The 5,545-nt window shown below is 40.7% G+C and overlaps 1 non-coding gene across 1 annotated transcript; it reads left to right on the top strand.

Annotated features, from left to right (window-relative positions):
* The first annotated feature begins 331 nt into the window (after positions 1 to 331).
* Positions 332 to 465, top strand: LOC127681959 (small nucleolar RNA SNORA17). The gene has a single exon (XR_007977294.1). It is a non-coding gene; the product is annotated as a small nucleolar RNA SNORA17 (small nucleolar RNA).
* Positions 466 to 5,545: the final 5,080 nt, after the last annotated feature.

The following is a 5,545-nucleotide window of genomic DNA, read 5'->3' as shown; positions in this document are numbered from 1 at the left end:
TGGAATTTTCCACATGCCCTCAGTATTCTCCTCACACAGTTCAATACAGATTAGCTGTCTTTGTAAATACCGAACTAACCCATGCATACCTGGAAAAAATCTTACTGGATCGTAGTATATATTTCTTTGTGAATATGGCTGAAATAACTTGTGTTTTTTTTTTTTTTTTTTTTTTTTTTTTACAATTTCCTATCTTACTTGAAAATTACATCAGTCAGTCATTTTTTTCTCTAATAAATTCTTTGGATTATGTTATAGCCTCATAGAATGTGTTTCTCTTTTGAGATACAGTGTGGAGAATGTCTTCATCCTTGAGTGCAAAGATTCCATAACTGCCTCTAGATGAATTGCAGGTATGGCTCCTGTGTTATATGTGCCTCAATAAGTACCAGAGAGGAGACAGGCTGTGTCTGTACACTCAATATTTTGACGTGTGAACAGCTGAATGATTAGTAGCCCAACATTGCCTGAGAAAAGCAAGCCTGAGATAGTCAGTCACCAGTTAGCACCACAGGGCTCAGACAGGGAGCTAGCCTGAAATAGCCACCATCCCAGCACTGTACAGACCTTGGGGTTGAGTTCAGACCATACCCATGATGACCCCTGCCCAGTGCAATAGATCTCCTGAGAACACTCCTGATATGATCCCAGATACTCAGAGACCCTGGGTGCCACTAAGAGGAGTGGTGGAGAAATGGAAAGGAAGGAGAAACAGAAGAATGGGGGCACACGGAAGAGAGGCAGAACTGGGGACTCATAGGGAGCCTAAGATGTGAATAGCTTGGTGTGAGTAGTCATGAGGTGGTGAAGCCACCAGGGAAAATGGTGGAGTCCTAGCCTGTGCTGTCCCTGGGGGCCATATCTGAGTCTGTAGCCCTGTAGTGTCAGGAGTCTGTTACCATCAAAGGTCAAGCAGACATTCCTTGTCTGGGGTGCAGCCCAGGGACATGTTAATGTCTGATAGCTGCATGAAACTCTCCACATCCTTCACCTAGGATTCATGGGAGATCTGGCCCTGGGGGACATGAGGAGGAGAGCTGACCCCAGCCATAGCCAGCTGCTCAGTAGAGTGATTCTGCACATTTCAGATTTGCAGGTGAGCTAGCACCAAGGGTATGAGCATGAGAGAGCTGGCTCTGCTACTGTGCAGGACATGGATGAGAGAGAGATCCCGCCTCTCCTTTGGCCCCTTGCCACCTGTGGCAGGTGGGAGACCTGACCCTAAGATCATGGCAGTAGGAGAGATGGTTGTAACCTTCACTGTCTGGAACACTCTGGAGAGATATCCCTGTTCCTCAATTGGGCAGCACATGGAGCTGGCCCTGGTGGCAAGGGCATGGATGAGTAGGTGAACATGAGAAGGTGGGAAGGTCAGAAGGTGAGCATGGGAGTCCTGGCCCCTCCACTTGTCTGTCGCTTGTGTGATGGCAAGGTGCCTGTTTAGTTTTGGATCTTCTCAAGGGAGAGATGCCTGAGCCCCTCTTGTCCCTTGCTTCTTAAAGCAGGCAGGAAAGCTGCCCCCAGGTTATGTGAGTGGGAAAACTGCCCCTGTCCCTCACTGGTTGCCACACTTGGGATAGAGAACCATGCACCTTGCTTAGGCAGCCAATTATAGCAGGATATCTTTGAGAGGGTTGCGGGTAGACCAGCCTTGAGAGTGTAAGCAGGGAAGAGCTGACCCAATCTCTTGTCTGTTGCAGCACACAGGAGAGGGGATCCTTTAACTTGACATTAGATGCTGCAAAAACATTTGACAAAATTCACCATCTGTGATATTTAGAGGACAACCTTGGGGTCTTGCTCTTTTGAGAAGAGATCTCTTCTTCAACACATGAGCCAGGCTTGTGTTGAACAGTTGACCTACAAGTTTCTCTTGAAATTCTGTCTCTGCCTCCCATATTCTCTTATGGACATTCTGAATCTTGTACTACTTGATCTGGATTTTACATAGATCTTGATATCTGAGTTTCACTTAGGAAACATCTCCCCAGCCTCATGATGGCAGAATGTTTTTTCAGGCTCACTTTTAAGCCATGTTATGTAGAAGTGTGTTCAATCTTCCCAAATTAGTTGATTTTCCAGTTTTTGATTCTAGTTTATTTACATTCTTGCCTGAGAGTGTAGTACTTAGTCTGCTTTTAATTCTTTTAGTTCATCTATGTAAATTTTAAGGTCTAGAACATTGTACAGTACAGCTAATGTTCATCCAAGATTGGAGAAAATGAGAAATAGGAAATTAAAGATAAACAATTCGCCAACTAAACTTCTAAAAATGTACATGGATAAAAAATGAAGGGTAGATATAAATTAAATTTTATGTCTATCATATTCCAATGAGACTTAAAATTGCTGCAACTATTTATAGGATACTATCTGCTTTGCATAACTTTATTATTGGGTAGAGTATAAAATTATTTAGGGAAATGAATTTGACAAAATAAATACAGCTTTCAAATTTCACTTCTCTTGAACATTATTTATTTTCCCTGACAGAAAATGATATGATTTTTGTGATTATATAATAAAATTAAGTAAATCAAGAATTTATTGATGTTTTGATAAAGTAAAATCCGTGGATAAACTATTATATATCAAATGGCAAGTCTTTTGGTTCTAAGGGAATTTGCATTCTTGGTCACCGAGCAGTCTCATACATTCAGTCTCATGGAGCTGTATAATCTAAATCTAACAGTAACTGGGCTAATTAGCTTCAGGTTCTTTATAAAGATCTATGTGATCATGTTTCATTACCACTTGCTACAGGCTTGAAGTAGAGAAAGAAGGAAATGTGCATCAGAACTTCATACTTTAGATGTAAGGAAAATGACTTCTGGGGATGTAAGAAATGGCCTAGATAGAGATGGTGTGGATTAATTTGACTGTAATCATTACACAATTCATGCATATAATATGAAGTCACTTTGTATACCTTGAGCATGTATTGTCTTTGTAAATTAAATATTTTAAAACAGAAAAAATAAATAAATTAGTAGGCGTGGGATTTTTTAATACAGAAAACTCATTATCAATGTCTTATTTTGCTGTTGGTATTTTAAGTGTCTATCCTACCCCAGATCTCATTATGTAGTCTAGTTTAACTTTGAAGTTAAAATTCTCCTCCTCCTCATCTTCTCAAGGACTGTGATTATGAGCTTGTACCATTATGACCAGGTCAACGAGTGTTTTAATTAGTGTTTCTCACTACATGATCTGCGAAAGTGCAGAGATTTGTTTCTATAAACAAAGAGAAAACATCTCTGCTTCCTTAAAGAGACATCACTCTAGAAGTGGCATTTTTTATCAGAATGAGGAAGAACTTTCAGTACTTTAATTCTGACAATTCACTATAATAGGTCATTTTAGTGTGATGGTTCTGGGGGAGGTGGCCTTTGTATTGTTTGTTACAAAGTGACAAGTGTCTGAAAACAGTAATCAGTTCATTCAGAATTCAGAAAAACATATTGTTCAGATTGAGAAAAATGCTCTAAATACGAATGAAATGTTATTGGCAGGAGCTGAAATTGTTAGAAAACAACAGACTTGAAAGTTTGAAAGCTCTAAGCAAGTCTTGGAAGCATCATTTCTCTTAAAGTTCCTTGATTCTTCCCTCCCTGAAATGTAGGAAGTAGAGGAAGCATTGAGTAAGCGACACCCTGAATGACTGCATGCTGTTGACAAGGGCACAGCTGTGTCAAGGACCTCAGAGCCTCAGATCCATGTAGAAAGGCACAGCTCTCTCTCAACATGCGGTGAAGGTCTGTGCCACAGCAAAGCCTTTCTCAGGGGACTGAGCATGAGTACTGATATGTGCAGAAAACTTCCATTACAGCTCTGTCTTTTTGGATATTTAAAGCCTGAAGACTGCTCCCCTGAAGAGACTGTTCCTACTGGGATTAGCTAAATGTCTTCAGTCCAGCTATATACCATCAACACTGCCTCATTGTTTTTTAGGGTGAAATAACCTCTGCCACTTTGCTCAATTATGTAAATAGAAACAAACTAACAAGCAAAGCAAACCAAACCAAAATAAAAACAACAACAACAAAAACGGGCTGACCAATCTGGGTGTTGAGATTTCTCTAGCAGTGAGCCCAGATCACCCAAATTTAGCTTTTCTATGTGTCTGTCTTTTCTTCATTTCCTTGTCCTCAGTCAGGTTCAAGTCCCTGGAGGCTATACAGGACACCGTGCCAAAGACTTACTCTTATTGACCTTATAAATGGTCCTACTTCCTATGTCTCACTTTTCTTTCCACACTTCCTCCTTTCTGTATATTGTTCTTTGACCTTTCAATCAGCTGCCATGTTCATGTTGATGTACAAAGAGACAATATCTCTTTAATAATTTGATCATACTGTGTTTATGATTATACATTGCTTTTTACATAAAATCAACAATGTAATCAACAAAATGATTAAAATAGCAAATAAATGGTAGAAGTATATTACGTAGAATAAAACATCAGTGTCTAGGGATATGGCTCAGGAGATGAAATGCTTGCCATGGCGGCATGAGGGCTGAGATGATAGCCCTGTCTTGAGAACACACATACACATACATACACACACACACACATACACACACATAAACAACCCATACACACACGTAAACAACCCATACACACTTTCAAACACATGGAAAACTTCTACATAAAACAAAACTTCAATACTACTTTCTCATGTGCTAGTTCTTAGGTTGAACTGGAACTTGGTTTCCAACATGTCTTCATCCTTGTCTTTAAATCAATAATGTCAGCAAGTACAGTTCCAAGGAGTCAAGTGAAAAGTAACAGACTTGTGACTAGAACAGGACAGGGGACTGACAAGAAACATGAATGAAAGACTGTGTATAGCATGTTAGAATCATGGTGAATAGCAATTCACTATCTTTTGTCTTATATAGGATGAATATGCATATTGAAATGAAATGTTTATAACCAAGTGGACCTTCTAGGGTGGTGAGTCCCATTCCTGATGCCTAACTAGAAGGCTGGTGCCTGGATGTGCCAGGCAGCATCCATGTCAGGATCTTTGCACATGTTATAAGAGCACATCAGTCCAACAGAAACCTGTTTGTATTGCTGTCCAAACATAAGGGAAGGCCATGTTCGATTTATTTTTGGGGGGTTGCACCTTTTTATATTAATTATTTTTATTTATTTACATTTCAAATCTTGTTCCCCTTCCTGGTCCCCTCGTCAATAGCCCCTCACCCCATCTCTCCTTTTCACTTCTAAGAGCGTGCTTCCACACTCACCCACCCACTCCCACCTCACCCCTTTAGTATACCCCTTTCTCTGGGGAATCAAGCCTCCACAGGACCAAGCACATCCCCTCCCACTGAGGCTGGACAGGGCAGACATTTGTTAAATATGTAGCAGGGACCATGGACCAGGCCATGTACGCTCTTTGATTGGAGGCTTAGACCCTGGTAGTTCTGAGGGGGCTGGGTTAGACTTAGTTGATACTGCTGTTCTTCCTATAGGGTTTCAGCTCCTTCAGTCCTTCTCCTATCTCTTCCCTAGGCTCAGTACAAAGGTTGGTTA

Source organism: Apodemus sylvaticus, chromosome 3 (assembly GCF_947179515.1).
Source record: "Apodemus sylvaticus chromosome 3, mApoSyl1.1, whole genome shotgun sequence".
Classification (NCBI taxonomy): domain Eukaryota; kingdom Metazoa; phylum Chordata; class Mammalia; order Rodentia; family Muridae; genus Apodemus; species Apodemus sylvaticus.
Note: the sequence above shows the minus strand (reverse complement) of the source record. Positions and strands in the feature narration are given on the sequence as shown.